This window comes from Podarcis pityusensis (assembly GCF_964106645.2).
Source record: "Podarcis pityusensis genome assembly, chromosome: 3".
Classification (NCBI taxonomy): Eukaryota; Metazoa; Chordata; class Lepidosauria; order Squamata; family Lacertidae; genus Podarcis; species Podarcis pityusensis.
Genome location: NC_138026.1, coordinates 55869995 through 55887246, shown reverse-complemented (window position 1 = coordinate 55887246; position 17252 = coordinate 55869995).

Sequence of the window (17252 nt, the reverse complement as noted above, 5' to 3'; positions counted from 1 at the left end):
AGGAGAGGACGTTGGAGAGACGACGACCCACACAGACAGCCGGTGGCATCCTTGTTCTCGGCTCGCCAGCCCCGGCAACTGTACTGTGTTGGCGGGAAGAGACTCTGCCCGCCCCCGCCCAGCGGTCACGCCTACGCGCGCCCACCCGGTGCACGTGAGGACGCTGCTTTGGTTCCGAGCGTTCTCTCGCTGTCTAGGGGAAATGGGGGCGGGGGGGGGGCGCTTCTGGAGGAAGGTGCGGAGAAACTGGCTGAGCAGCGCGGAGTTCTCTGCTGCCGCCTGCTGGGCCTTAGGCGAGGAAGCAGCAGCCGCCGCCGCAGTGGCCACAGCAAAACAAAACACGAAAGCAGTAGCAGCCGCAGAGGAGTCCAACTTTTCCATTTTCGGTTTTTTTTTTTGGCCTGAGCACGTCTCTGTCATTCTTGCCCTCCTGAAGGAGAAAAGCTGGGCTAAGTTTTGAGTAAGGACCTGTGAGAGCCTTTCACCTGTGAAAGGCTCAAGAAAAAGGTAGGTCCCCGTAGATGACAATGAGGTGCCCAACACATCGTGTCAAACTGGGGGGGGGGGTCCTCGACCCCAAGCTATGGGGCGAGCCAAACAGACATACAGGTACCCCAAAACGAGGCGTTCTGCAATGTGCTGCAGTCTTTTTAATGAAGTGTGAGGGTGTATCCCTATGTATATGACTCTGACTGAAATTAAGTTTTACAAACAGAGTTGACTTTCTAAGTCTACATTTTCTATTAACCTCAGTGAAAGTTTAAATACCAAGACCTCAAGAAAAGAATAGGTAGGTTGGAACTACCAAGGCCCCCTGAATTCCACCTTCCCACCCCACACTGCAAAGGGGATACAGACACAGCTGTCATTTTTATTTTTCTGAGGAGGAGAAAAGGAAGGCTAGCCTGGTTCATTTTTGTGGGGACTTTGAAAGAAGCCACTTCAAACATTGAGTTTAAAAACAAAACAAAAACAAAACAATTACATTTCAGAGATGGTATTCTTCCACCTACACAGTCAAGTGCAAAGTTCGATAATTGATTGCAATTGCTTTAAGAGGAGATGAATGGAAGATACTGTTATGTATTTATATTTTGATTTATGAATTGGTTTCCATGAAACATCTTGACATGATAATAACATCATCAACACCAAAAAAAGATACTACAGCTGCTTTTTTTGGAAAGGATCTTACAGCTGCTTACATAACACCAATAACCTCAGCTTTCAGGTACAATATAAATACTGACAGCATGGGAGGACTAGTTCTTTCTTGCCCTCCTTGCAGGCTGCTTGGAGACACTTGATTTGCTACCATGGGAAATAGGATGTTAGACTAGATCAGGGGAGGCCAACATGGTGCCCTGCAGAAGGTTTTGGACTTCAGCTCCGTTAATTCCTGATTGTTGGTCACATTGACTGAGGTTTTTGGAAACTGGAATCCAACAGCTTTTGGAGAGCACCCTTTTAGCTACACCTGGACTAGATGTCCTTTTCTTATGTTCATATTAATGCATAGAGAAAAGCAACAAACAAAATCATAGGAACCCCCGCTGCCACCAAAAAAAGCAATGAAATGATTTATGACTTTTTTTAAGGGTTTTTGAGAGTGCTGTAATTAATCTGTGCTTTAATAAATTTGTTTTAATTGCTTTAATTCTATTAGAGTTTAATTACTTTTTCTCTATTATCTTCTAAATGTTTTTAGCATTTTGTATTTTATCTATGTTATCATTTGTGTAAGCTGCCTTGAGTCCCAGTCTTAGGAAAAGACAGAATACTACTACTACTACTACTAATAATAATAATAGATTACAGTATTCTGAAATCTCTTTCTCCATTTTTTCCACACTACACAATTTCATACAAATCTGCACTCCATTTTTCTAAACCAAAAAGCCCTAAATAAGCAACATTTCCCCAGAGGGGAGCTTCTGAAACCTCTTGTCCATTTTGGTTGCCCTTTTCCAGCTCACCAATATCCTTTGTGAGTCACAACAACCAACAAAGCTGGCATAGGCCCAGGTATCATTCTGTGGTGATTACTGGTTTTACATTGAATGCACCGATATACAACAGAGCAGATTACATGGTTCACTTGCGCATAAGTGCACATGTAGTATCTTGAGAAAACTAACCCATAAAATAGTACCAGGAGTTGCATGAACTAGAGATATTTGGTGATTTGTATGAATGGATAGGCATTTCTAGGCATTCTTCCATTCTGTTCAGCCTCACCATCGAAAGTATTGCCTGAGTGAATTTTGCAGTTTTCGTTAACAGTAGCCACTACAGTTAGTGATGACTTACTGTTACATTTGTTAAACCTCCATCTGGTCAAAGGATGATGAAAACCCAATGAAAGGGTGACAACCCCATATAGTTATGCCTGTTGTCAGTGGGAGACAGAGTTCAGTTCCAAATGAAAATGCTACTGGAAAATATATAGCATCTCCCTTTTATATATACACATTCTCTTTTATATTTATACAAAAGGAGCCAGTACAATACTGCTTTTTAAGGACACTCTAATTCTGCCCATGGTTCTGCATTGACAGAGATAAAAGATGCCTGTTCATTCATTTAACAGTCATCTTAGAGACTCCAGGTGGACGATCCACCTCAGCAGCTGAGCAGGTCTCTGCAGATGGATCTATTTTAAGAAAAAGGATGCTCGAGTTATCAGAAAATTACTGAGGCAAAATCATCCTTTCGTATAGTAACATGTTAAAAATATCTACCTCACAATAATGTCCCCACTCACTCCATTAATATTATTTTTTAATAAAAATAAATGGATGAACAACAACCAACCAAATATGTTATATAGCATGTATTGTTGTACAAGTGTGTGTGTGTGGATGTTAAATTGTAAGCAAGTAAGCAAGCCCAATTGTGAGAGATTGCAGAATTGTGTTTCCTGCTTACATGACATAATTCCCATGCTTTTTGGCATGTAAATGAATTTATAAGTGTCTTACTAAGCAACCCTAAGTGGAAGGGAAGTGGTTAATGATATTTCTTGTCAAAAGACCTTCCAGCTTACACCAGAAAGGGTGAGAAGTGGGAAGCAATGTGCTTCTTTATTTTAGCCCTGATAGGGTTTTAAAGTAAACATTGCAATGGGTTGGTGAGGGGAGATTACCCACACTAACAGCAGGCTGTCATCTCTCAAGGGAATAGAGGGGCTCTGGATCCACCGTGTCCCTGGAATGCTCCATTTGGGGACCTAATGCCAGGTTTCTCTGGGTGTGGTGGGGGCCTCTACGTACAAGTACTTCATTGCCTGTTGGCAGAGCTCCACCAGTAGAGAGCTTCTGCAGCCACACCCTGAATCAGTAAATTTGGAGGGGGTGGGGTCAGGATTTAGACAACACAACAGAGTTGTATGTGTTTTAAATTGAATTAATTTTGAACTGTCAAATGAAAGCAAAGATACTCACAGAACCTAGATGGTGTTTACTCATTTTTTTACCTTCATTTTCTGCCACAGATGGGGTACATGTGCACAGTAGAGCTTTTGCATATGCAAACACCCACGCTCAAATTTAAGATGTCTTTGTTCGAGCTCCTGTCCTCCACACCCAAGGAGCAAAAACTTATCTTGGGGCCAAGAAATGGGTTGCAGGTGGAAGAAGGCTCCCTTAAAGACGGGAGAGGACTGCCAGACCTCTCCTTCTCCCAACTCTTTGGAAAGTGGAAGGAGCATTGAAATGGTGCTCATACATTTTCAGGGTAAGCTCACTCATCTTTAATCATTTTAGCAACGTTTTTGTTTTTGTCTGTTTTGTGCAGATAAGAGTGGGAGGGAGGAATTTGGTTTAGTTCACATTTCAATGGGACCCTACTTAATTTGAACTTTGCAAAACAGTACATGAACAACAAAAAATACAGCTATCCTTTGAAATTCTCCAGATTCTTGCACTTCTCCAAATTTTGTGATGCAGTTCTCCAAACTAAAAATAAGTATATTAGGGGGAAGCATGCATAAACAACACTTTCATTCACAAAATGCATTATATTATACAAAATGCTTGCAAAATATGTACATTAGGCAGAAACTGAATACAAAAATGTGTATATTAGGATACACATGAAATAAAGTGGTAAGTGTGAGAAGTTTTTTTAAAAAAAATGTGCAAAGTGATGCAGAAGTGTGGCAAACTAAATTTAATATTGGGAAAATGAGAAAGTGAAATGCGCAGATTCATCCATCCTTAGTTCCAGGTCAGCCTTCCAATTTCCTTTGTTCTATCTGCTACGTCTCCCCTTTGAATCTTCGGCTCTCTTCCCCACATTCATTCCATCCATACATCTTCCCCCTTTTATTCCACATGTCAGTGCTCCTTTTGTGCTTATATTCTCCTGGCCTTTTCATTCTAGGCTGCTCTGCTTTAGGCTGCTCTCTTCTGTCTTTCCTGCCCTTGACTGAAGCTATTGCCTTTCTTTCCTGCATCATTAAGGCATGAAAGTAATTCATGACACCTTACTCAAGAGGAAATTCAACACATCATTGGGCTACTGCTTAATCACAATAGGAAATATTTCCTTATATTTTCATTTGGAAGATTAGAACCAATTCTGTGCAAGCTTACAAAAAAACCCATCTTTGGTTAAAGACCATACCAAGATGATGTCAGCCCAAAGCAAGCACCATTCAGGCAGTTGAAATGAATTACATTTTGCAGCATTAGCTATTATAGACTGCAGATGGAGAATACTGCATCTGCAGTGGCCAAGAGGTGTTTTGCATATCAACACAAGTAATTCAGGCATGTCTCTCACCTATTCATACATCTTGATTCCTGGGTAGACAGTTCCAAGATAGATACTTGCCCACATAATCAATTTTAGTATGAATCATAGCTTGTTTGGTAGTTCATTGCATGTCTATTGCATGTCAATAATTCCCTGCAGAGCCTTCTTTGTCCCCTCAAAAACTGTTTTAGAAGGTTGGGAGACCCCACCAAAACAGTATGGTATAGGAGGCAGTGATGGCTACCAACCTAGATCGTTCTAAAAGAGAATTAGATAAATTCATGGAGGAGAGGGCTATTGAAGGCCATGACAACTATGCTGTGCCTCCACAGTTGGAGTCAGGTATGCTTCTGAATACAGCAGAGGAGAGTTCTCTTGTGCTTGAATTGTGCTTGGGGTTTTCCCACAGGCTGACCCTCTCTGAGAACAAGATGGGCAATTGGCCTGATCCAACAGGCTCTTATAATGTTCTTAAAGGGGAATTGAGAAAAACTCCTGCCCAGCTTCCTCTAGCAAAAACCTCCATGAATCTGAGTGACCTCCATGAAAGGAAAATAATGCTTTTATTCATGAAACGCACCCTCTGCATGCAATTATATATCTGTATTTCTATCTGTCTATAGTTACTATTATATGTGGGTTAAAATCAAGAGGAAAATGTGATTAAAATATTATGAAAAATTACTGGAAATTCACATTTATGTCACCAGCAACTATTCCAATACATTCCGTTATATTATTGTATTCAGCTATGCAGTCATGTATTATGACTGTAATAGTCTTAAATTATCTTTGAACCTCATTGCTACGATGAAGACTGTGTCAAATGCCTTTTTCCTCGTCCTGAAGGATTTCAAAGCTTGATTGCCCAAATGACAGTTTACTTATTTTACTGTCACATACTTTTCTGAAATGCCATAACAAGTTGATTACAGGGTTCACATTTTGCATAGTGACAAAATCGTCTGTCATATAATAGTCTGATGTCTCAAATCCATTTAACTAAGTAACAGATCCTGCTGAAAAAATAATGATGATATTCAGTGCATTAAAATGGCTTTATGAATATAGAAGTTCCCTATGAAATACCTTGTTTTACTAAACAGCAAGATGTATTAAGTGATGCTTACTCATTAAATCACTCATCAGTTGGTTGGGGGGGTTAAAAAAAAACCTTATGAAAGGAGTTTAACCTGGTGACAAAACAAGCTGCAAAGTGGAATGTTCTTGACTTCTGTTTGTAGGAAGTGGCTTACAAAAATTCCAACAGTTAAATCAACATATGGTACCTCTTTGGTTCCGACAACTGCAAACATGCTGGAGACCTTTTGTGCTCTTCAACATCATTGATGCCTTAACTACTTAGCCAGTAATGTGAAAGAAAACAGATTTGTTGCTCAGTTCACCCACCTTCTATGGGAAACAGTCACCAACAGAAATACTCTATTCAGCATTCAAAACTCCCATTGTTTTAGGCGCATTTTGCGACAGGGAATTTCATTAGCACGAGCAGTTTCTGAACTCTGGGCACAGTGCTGCGCCTAAGGTTTCAGATTAAAACTGCAGAGTAGAAGGAAAGGAGGACCTTTTTCTGCCTCCCCACTTCCAGCCACTCTCTGAAGACTGGAGAAGAGACCTTCTTAAGAATATTAGGGAAGTGGGCAGGGGAAGCATGGCTTTGTTTTTTGCAGTCTTCAGAGGAGGACTAGACCATGTGAAAAATGAATATAAGATTTTAGCTGCGGTTCATTCACTTACAGCTTTGTATTCTTGTTATAAAGAAGTATGCCTAGACATTCCGTTGTTGCGCCCACAACCTAGGTTTAAGGTGCTAGTTAGCTCCTAGCTTTCATATCTCAGTTTCTAACACTGGCTCTTTATCATGAGTGCATTGATATAGTAATCCAGATGGTCATATTTGGCTGATAAATTGCAAAAATGTTTGATGGTGGGTGGATTGTGGGTTTCTTTGTCATTTTTCAAAATGCGGTTTACTCTGTCCTAAGATTCAAAGAGAGTTACAATTACAGATAGAGGACTAAAGGAAGCCAGATGGCATTTACATCCACAAAAACTCCTGCTAGTGTAGATGTCTTGCTGATAGACAGGATACTGAACCCACTCCCCACCCCACCCCTGCACATTGATCAGGGGGGAACTACACCTAGCACAGGTGTAGTAAGTTAGGAGGGAGAAAATACATGCATTAACCACACAGAGGGAGGGAGGGAGCTCTGTTAACTCAAGTAGTGTCGCACCAATGAACTATGAAGAGCTCCTAAACATCCAGAAATTGTGATTGCAGCAATCAAGAGGACAACTGGTAGTTCTAATGGAGTTTGTGCTGGGTAAGAAGGGTGCTGTCTTCTCAATCTTCTAGCCAAATGGTGGGTGTTTGCTGTCTTTCCTTTCCTTTGATAGACTTTTTTGGGGTTTGATGCAGCACAAAGGATTGGGAGGCATGACTTCTGAATCCTTAACGGTTGGCGAGGTTTTGAAAGGGAGATGCAGTCCTTGAAATGTGTCTGGGCTACTCCTTGAAAGGCTTAATACACCACAGAAACATAGATGAATATTATTATTTCAAATTAGAAAGCATATACTTGCAGAATAGGCATTCTGTTTGTTAATTTGAAACATGGGTCTACCTATTACTCAAGATATATATGAGCAAATTCAGTGCATCCATGCCAACAATTTTCTGACATGACAGCAATACAAAAAAGAAGCAATTTACCTGTTCCCTTTACAGCTTAAAAGATTGTTTAACCAGTCAGGCATCAACTGGAGGAAATTTACTTTCTTGATGGAAACCCAGTTTTTTTTAAACCCCCCCCCCCCAATTATTTGAGTGAACAGTAAATCTGTAGACATCATCAAGGTTCTAGATTTCAAGTAGTGTCCAACAGCCTGATCCTATGCATAGTTAGAATTTCTGATGGACTGCCTAGGATTACCAAGAACCAACCCTTTTGGTCCTGCCCTATGGCAAGGTGATGTTCAGGAACCATGCTAACCACAAGCCCCTGAGAAGGAGGCTACCTGCCTCCTGCCCAGTCCAAGTTGCAACAGGTGGAGCAGGTAGAGAGAGGGAAGAAGCTGGGGGCAGCAGGACCAACACTGGAAAATGAAACTGATAATCTCCATTGCAGTAATGTCATCAACACAAATCTATCCATTACCATTCTGGGAAGCATTTGGATTGGTGACTTTGGGATGCATACCTACATTTAATCCCTGTCCAAGCATTACTCATATATGGGACATAAGTGTGCAGTATTAGGAGCTAGGAGCTAGAGTTGGAAGGGACCACTAGGAACATCTAAGCCAACCTCCCTCCCCCTGCAATGCAGGAATCTTTAGCCCAAAATGGGGCTCAAACCCATTACCCTGTGCTTAAGAGTCTCATGCACTACTGACTGAGCTATTTCAGTGTCATCAAACAAGCAAAACAGAAACAAACCAATAACCTCCCTCTCGCAACCCCATTTGAAAGACCATAGAATGTTCAATCGCCAAAGGCTTGGTTCTAGAGAAACATTTTTGCCTGCTGCTCTATGCTCTGGGGAGGAAAATAAAGGACCATGGGACTCAGGTGGGGTTCTTGTCATTGTTCCTCAAAAAGTAGATGGCTACAAACAGAGAAGAATGCTTAAGGTGAACTACTGGCCACATACACAGTGTTGACAAGAGACATTCAGTTCCTGGGGCCACAATCTGAACTTCCTTAACACAGGATTCCTGCCATGGCAAGGCTGCACCTCATGAGCAATGGGGAAAATGTTTTCAGCAGATATAGTGAACTTAATTATGAGGGCTTTAAATTAATTCAGTCCTGAATAGAGATAGTAGCCTGAATTTACTGGTGAGCACTAAAGATAGGAACTTTAGTGCTACAAGAGAAACTGTGGGAGTTGTGTTGGTGCCTAGCAAACCCCACAGTAAAGTAGCCTGAGAGATATTGGAGCAGAATATTCACATAATCCACAGAGTATGAGTGGCAGAACAAGCCCGAACACCTAGTAAATATATATTTACTTGAAGCAAAAACAAATAGTAATGAGGAACTATGCTGATACCTGCAGAAAGGTAGGGCGTGAAGAAGCTGGAAAAGCAGTCATAAAAACAGCAAAAAGTATGCAATGTGGTCAAGGTAGTGGCAATTAGTAGAGAAATTGATTAGACATGCCAAGTAATCTGTCACCAACTAGCGAATTACTTGTTTAGCCTAGCAAAATGAGAAAACTCGATCCTGTGCATTTTCACTCGAAAGAAATTCCTGCTATGTTCAGTGTCACTTATTTCCATGGAACTGTGCACATAATTTTGTCCTGAGACTGTTCCTACAGTCCAATAGTATTGTGAATTATTTTCCTGTACTGAAGCTAAATGACTGGTGATTTGAAAGCAATGATGCCATGACAATTGTTGCTTCTCTTCTAAATAGCTAAAACTCCATGAAGACGTCTTGCTTTTTTTTAAAAAAAAAAAAACAAACACAAATCCTCCTTTAAAATGTCAAATGCAGCCTAATGCCAATTGCATATATGACGGTTGGTTTATTTTATAATTTTTATTCTACCTCACCATAACCACAAGTTTCCCGGGTGTCAGAGTTTTGAACAAGGTTCTGTCAAGGTTCTGCAGCACATTTCCCTGGAGCAGTTTTAATGTATGCTGTTTTGGGGGCTTTTGCTACCTCTCTTTTCCAAACCAAACTCAAACACCAGCACACACAGTGACATAGCCAGAAGAAATCTAGTCAGAACTTCTCTGTATGCATATAACAACTCTCTTGTGCTCTCTTTGTGTGATAAAGGAACTGTCCAAGGTCCTGTAATGGGCCAATCCTACACCTGCTACACCTGCTGCCTGCTGCTTTTCTCTCTGAAGCATCTATTTATTAGGGACTTGTGATACCTGTGCACCTGCATTCCACACATCACTCCCAATCACAGCAGACCTGATAATCTAGGGCAAGGACTGCATTTTCAAGTAACAACTTTTTGTGACTTCAGTGCTTAGAAAATTTGATATCCCTGCAGCAGAAGTGCTACCCAAAATGTCTAGTACCCCTGCAACAAATGAATAATTATGCACATTGCTTGGAAAGGCTAATGTTAAAAATTATACCCTGCCCTGTAATCCATTTGCCTAAACTTTAGTTGTGTGGTTAGAGGCAGGCATTCTGAACAAGCCCAGAGGCATTGCTTTCATCATTGCTATACTTACTCTATGGCTGAGCCAGACCACTAAAAATGGGATGAAGCCCTAGTGCAAATTAGCTAGTTTGCTATTAATGTTTTAACAGTCAGATATATCTGGAAAAAATAAATAAATTTTGGGTGGATCTATTTTTCTTGTCATTTTGAATCTGACATATATTTTCCCCTTTCCATCTTCAGGGCTAAATGTTCCCCAGTTTTTCCTGATCTAAGCACTCTGTGAAAGAAAAAGCTTAAAAGCTTTACCATCTTGCTGTCAAAAATTGATGATCTATCTTGACCCTCTAGGGGAAGTTAGCCATCTTAAAAGGATGCCAATGGATATATTAGAAGCACTCTTCAGGATGTAAAAGGCTAGCTATCTATTATTCTTGCCAATTATCAAATAAAATGTATGACATGGGAAAGTACATCATAGATTGAAGCATTGGCCACTGAAAGTTCTGATATTGCCAACATCTTTAAGTGTCCTTTGGTTAAGTGTATGTAGATTTTTAAAAAGAAAATAAAAATATAATCACTTGCATTTATATGGATAAATGGAATTCAGTGTAGGAACTAAGCTACCAAATAGCACCAGATGGTCCATCTTTCTCTGCGCTAGCTTCTGGCTCCTCGCAACATCCAAAATGTTGGGATACTACACCTGTCCCTGGCAACAGCTTCTGGTCATCACAACATCAAGGGCCCATTTCCTGATTAGCATGCAGTGGCTCCATCGCTCTGCTTGTGTCTGACTGTTCCTAATCTTTTGGCAAACATGAAGGTCTCAAGGCAGAGACTGTGTTGGAAAACCAACTCTACAGTAATAGTTATTTGTTCAGGTTTGCCTGGTTCATTATAAGTTGCATACCAAGGTGCCTGCAATTTCTATTTTGTTTGCAGCAACCATGGATCACTTTTCCCATAAAATAACACATACTGGCCAACAAAATAAATAATAATAACTAAAAATGCCATAATCTAAAGGCAACATGTGAAATATCAATTCAGTTAAAAAGCAGTCTTTTGAAAATTAAAATAACATAGCTTGCTGTTGGAAGGCAGCTAACCTATAGGCCTTATAGATGTCATTGGAAAGGCTGTTTTGGGTTTAGATGCTGCTACTCAAACACCCCAAGTTTCTTTCAAGCAGATTTAACTTTACACAGAGAAGTTTTAGCTTTATTACTTGATGCCCCCCTCCCAGGGGGGCATGTCCAGATGACCTCCTCACTCAGTAACAATAAAATGAGTGGGAGACTGACATGCACAGCTCCCTGCCCCCATGTTCAGCTGACTTAAGAAAGAACTCTGCACTTGAGTTGATGTGGAGCCTTTTCACATGCCACCAAAACGCATGGGCAGCAGGAAAGCATAGCCACTGTGCACATCAGCTATTGGGGGGGGGGCAGGGCTAGCCTGTGGGCACATTCTCCCCATATATGAGGGTGGTATGTGAAACCTCTAGGCTTGGAAACAGGATTCGCCAATTGCTTACCTTAGAAGGAGGTTAGCATTACAGTCCCAGGACCTCAACTCACTAGCAGAGGAAGAGGGGTAAGGGGGGGGAAGGCACCGCCCCTGGCAGTGCAATCCCGGTAGGGTGCCATCACAGTTGCCCCCCACCCGCGCTGGGTGCACTGACCCCGCAGGTGGCATGCCCCATCCCCGGGACGTGCATCAGCCACGCCCCCGCCTGCTCTCCGCCGCCTCCCCCCCCCAGTGCCGGAGCATGAAGCTCCACCACTGCCTCAACTCCCTTCCTTTCTGGTTGTAGCAGTGCCACTCTAGCTGCAAGCCAGTGCAGGGGAGGAATGGAGGCATTTCCCCACTCTCCTCTCTGCCACCAGGCTCCCCCCACCCAGTGAGATGTAGATCCCCCAATCAATACTGTCAGTGTAGTAGTCCGTGGAAAAACTCCATTTCCCAAAGTCTACCAAGGGCTTTTGTCTCCACTTGCTCCAGAGCACTGCTGCGCTAGCTAGCCCTGTAAACACTTATCATTTCCACCAGGTTTTCCCTCACCCACAAGATTGGACCCCACTTTATGTGTTGCAATGACCCAAGTCCATTGCCGGTTTGTTTTTATATGTTTTCATGCTGTTGTTTAATTGGTTTTAGGTTGCATTTCTTGTTTTAATGGCAGTGTTTGCTTTTAGACTGTGCACCACTTAAGAGATGTACAAAATGTTAAGCAGTTTAATACATGCTTTCAAACAAGCAAATAAATGGGCTGTGGAGGCATGAGGGAGGGGGTTGATGGGTGGAGTGGGACTCACTGGAGGACATGACTTGTTTCCAGAGTTCAGTTTGGCTCAGATATAAACCAAAGTATTTCACAATGTTGAGGGGAGGAAGCCAGGGATAATTCACCTATCTTCTAGCCTAGGAATGGGAAGGAGTAGGCATTCCTGAGAGGTATATGACATTTTCCCCCTGCTGCAGCATGTTTTCTTTTCATTGTCCTTTGTTGAGAGCCAGTGCAATTGAATCTTATTGAATTTCCAGGCTTCAATACAAAAGGAAGCCTCAGAATCATGTTCTCTCTGCAAGCTGATGGATAAAATAAATTACTTTGTTGTGTGAATTCATCCTTGGATAGCAGAAGATGAGCGTGATACATTCTTAACATTGTAGATTGTGATGCTTCATTTATCTGTTTTCCTGTAACTGTGGGCACATTTTTTGAGATGCCTTTCTTGGGTGAATTCAGTACTATTTGCCACACAGGCACTGCTAGTCTCCCTCTCCCCTGCCCCATGGCAGAGGAAGTATAAAGTGGACAAAGACCAGATTTATTAGTCATAATCACACCCTTTCAACTACACACTAGTTAGAACAGCTAAGCAACCACAGATAGAAGAAGGAACCACAGCTTAATACAGGTGGAGCCCAGCAGTAAAATACGCTTTTTATTTCAGAAAATGCAAACTACAGATGGAAAGAATCAGTGTGACTCAAAAATGTTCAGAGGAAAAGAATGACCTCAGGCTTCATTGTTTACTCACCATTTATTGGGCTTTGGGCTATGCGTTGAAACTTAATATCATACTTACACTTTCAATTGGTTCTGCATTCTTTCTTTTCATCTTTTAAGGAATATACCACATGGAGAATGAAGCTGGCAATTTTATATGAAAGGACTGTTTTTGTAGCTTAACCATTTAATTTGTCTTTTGTGAGATATTTTTGCATAGTACAATTGTATGCAAAAAAAAAAAGCATCTCACAGAGCTGTTGTCAGAATTATTGAGGTAGTGAATATGAAATGCTCCTCCATTCTTCAGGTGCTGGGTTGCTCTTTTGTTTTTCAGTCTGGTGGCACTGTTATTTTTTTGCCAAATCAGTTTTCAGTAAGGTCTCAGTCATTCAAGATTTGAGGTAGCTGACCTGGCCTATATTATGGATACCTGGATGGGGAGCTGGATGGAGTTAATACAACACAGCTGTGCCTCCATGCAGCACCGATTAAGCTTGGGGAGGCTGGAGGAAATTGCAGTGGTCCATTTAGGTTCTATCTCTCTTAGCAGTGAACCTCTATGCTTCAAGGAGTGGCACCAGATATTGGGTCACCAATACAGATTGGAGATGCTGCTGGTGGAAGGCCCACCCTGCTGCCTAGCAGCCTCTGCAACTCAGTTGAAAGAAGTGGTTTTCAAGTGGGGGGGCAGTGTTGGAGAAACATACATATTTCAACATACACACCAAAGCCACCTCAGGACTTCATGGCCTATACAACAGCTATACCCATAGAACAGGACATAACCTCAATTTAGTACTTCCCTTAGAGTGCAAGAAGCGTGGTATGGAGATAGTGAGTGGCTTGTCATGGTCAGAATATTTTCTGCTGAAGTTTTGTCTTACCAGCAGTCTTCCCGGTAGAGTTGTGGGACCCACATTAAGATGATCAGCCCCCAGGACTTACTGGAATTTGAGGGATTCCTGAATGTGCTGGAGGCACATAGCTTGAGGCAAGCACCAAAGCTCCTGAGTTTTCAGCACCTCCTGAAAACATATTTGTTTGCTCAGGTCATTTCTAGTCATTGATAGAAATGCTATTGAGAACTGACCATGGACTGTGTACAGCAGATTTTACTGCATTTCTTGAAATTTAATTGTGTGTTTTTGTTGTGTGTTGTAAACCACCCTGAGTGGTATCAAAATATTTCAAATAAATAAATAAATGATATTCTGAAGTGCTATGCAAATTCCCAGCATCTGATGTTATTATAAATAAAACCATGTTCCAATTTTCTGTAGGTCTATTTGCATGCAGGTCTATTTTACTCTCTCCTCCTGTTACTGAATGTCTTTGTTGACTTAGGTCAAAAAAGTACAATCTGCAATGAGAGAGGAGGGGGAATGTGGTTAGGTAACCTGAACATTTTAACCTGGAGAGAGCTCACAAATGTCCCTTAATCCTTGGACCTGCACTGTGGTATATTGTTGCTTCCTCTTTCTTTAGGGAGGCATCAGTGATATCCATCCCCTCAGGCATATCTGCATGTCCAGTAACCAACACAGGGACCAAAGGAGCAAAGGAGCAAAGAATGTATTTGGGAACACAGAGGTACCTAACAACCTATGTAGCTATTACATATACATCCCCACCACTTGGTGAGCATTTTGCTGATTTGTTATTGTTCTGACTGTGGGGATAGGGTTTAATCAAACAAGGCTAGATTGATCTCAAAATACAGACATGAGTCCTAGAAAGAAAAACTATATCAAAAATTGAGTAGTAGGATTTATATCATGAAATAACAGGGTTTGTTTTTTTATAAACTGATACTGCAGCTTGCCACCTGCCAGGTAGATGACAAAACAGTATTACAAATACTGTATATATTTATCCCATGGAGTATTTAAATTTGCAAAGTGTTGGGAGAAGAGACACAGAAGCTTCCTTAGTAATGAGTATTCTAATATGTCTTCTCAAAGCTTTGTAAATAATGCAGTGGTATAATATTTTGTTGTTAGACATGATCATTATTTTCCAATAAAGCAGAACATTTTTTTCAGCTGCCATAGAAAGTGCCTTTAGTCATTAGTTGTCTTCAAGCCCATTTCTTACAACACATGCATCATTTTAACATGATGTAAAAATCTAGAGTGTCTCAGGAAAAGGAGAGAGAGATGCAACGTTATTTCATCTCTGACATTTCAAAAAAGACAATGCACCTGCCAAATTAATAGCAAGCTTTCATATTCTTGTGACCTATTAACAATGCAATCCTGTAAGCGTTTTCTTAGTTCAGTGGGACTTACACCCAGGCCAGTGAGTATAGAATTACAGGCTCAGGCATATCACTCTCAGCTCTAGTTCTCAAATGAGGTGGTCTACCCAGGTCTGAGCTGTTGCTTGTGTGGTGGAATCCTTCCTGATCTTTTGGGACTGATGAATTTTTTACTCCTAATTTAAGCTAGTCATAAGAACATACAAAGAGCCTTGCATTGTGCTAATTATTTATATTTAATATGTTTGATGCTGTTGGTAAATTCATGAATAACTCATTGAGGGTGGGGTTTAATGGTCCAAATCACACATTTCAATGTTTGGGGAAAGAGACAGACATATTGTTATGTCCCATCAGTTTCATTTTATGTAAGAAATTTTTGGGGAACTATTTTAAAATCTTCATAAAGTCCCAAATCACTTTGAAATTTGCTAATGCTGTAAATTAGAAGTAAATGCCTCAAATCTAAGTGGCAATTATATTTTGAATTGTTTTTCTCTATTTTAATATTTCAGATACAATAAGAGTTTTCATATCCGATCATTATTTAAAAATTCAGCTAGAAGTCTTCCAATACTTCCTCAAAAATACATTAAACTATCTGGATTTTTTAAAACCTTCTTTTCTCACCCTAAGCTCCACGAATGGGAAAGTATGTCCTGTTTAATGTTCTTATGAGCCTATAAATTTTTCCACAAATGATCACATGTTTATTTATAGTGTATGTTGTTTTTCAGACAGCGTGACTTTAAAAGTGGCTCTCCTGTACAAACCCGATAATTACAGACATATTGGGTGTAAGTAATGTGATAGATGCATATTTTGATTTATGTGATGCATTAGAGTAACCCTTTAACAAAATCTTGCCCAAGTTAATTCAAATTGGTGTAGATCTGAAAATAATGAATATGTCATATGGCTTGAAATCCAGCTTAATTACTGCAAACAAAGGGTAATGATAAATTAAAATGATGAAGTGGCACTGGAGTCAGTGATAGGTCAATCTTCTTTAACACCTTCATTAACAATATAGAAGTGAGAGTAGAAGATTGGGGTACTAATGAAACCACAATATTTGCTAAATTTAAGCCTGCACACACTAGTGAGGAGAGGTGAGAGACAAACACCAAGAGAACTAGAATATTGGCATAATTGACATTTATCTTGGAGAACTGACCATTAATCAGAAATTCAGAATAATAATACAGGACAGCTTCCCCACTAACAGAATTAAATGGATAATGATCAAACGTAATAATCTCCTTTAATCAAAGAATTCCAACTAATCATGTTGGAAGCCCAGAAGAATGTTAACGCCATCCCATCATAGGCATGAATGGCTGCCCTGCCAGCTTGCGCATGGAAGAGGAAGTCAACAGGTGTAGGAGCTTCTCACCTCACTAGCAAATATATTTGTATTTAGCAAACCCTGACAGTGGGGTATAAACTGAATTTATAATATGATACTAAAATATGTCATTTATTTATTTTTGAAATCTTTGTTTCAGCCCACAGAGAGTCCCCAAGGCAACTCCTGTAATAATACCACTGAAGAAGAATCTAAATGGGGTTATAATTAAACAATAAAACTACAAATGACAACTGGAGGGCAAAAATTAATAAGCATCGAGAGTTAGCAGAAATAAAATGTTACTTAGCCAGTTCCCTCAAAGGCTATAATAAAATAAAAATAGCTTAGGACTGATTTCAAGAAGACACTGGGTTGTGTATAAAGAAATTACTCACCCTAAACAGCCCAGTGCCACATTTAATTTTTGCACTCTCCAGTGTCATTGAGCAGTTTATTGGAGGGATTGTTTAACCGTACTTGTGGGAGGCAGTAAGATCAACTTGTGAGGCAGACTGTTCCACAATTGGGTTGAATGGTGGTAATTCCCAAAGAAAAAACCAATTTGTGCTCAGGGTGCTGGGGAAAGTAGCTGTGTGATAGCTAAACTACAGTTCCCAGTATTCTTGTAGGCAAAGGAGTGCTTTTAAAGTGTGGTGTGCATTCATAGCCTGAGTGTCAAGTTGCTCCTGGGTAAAAAAC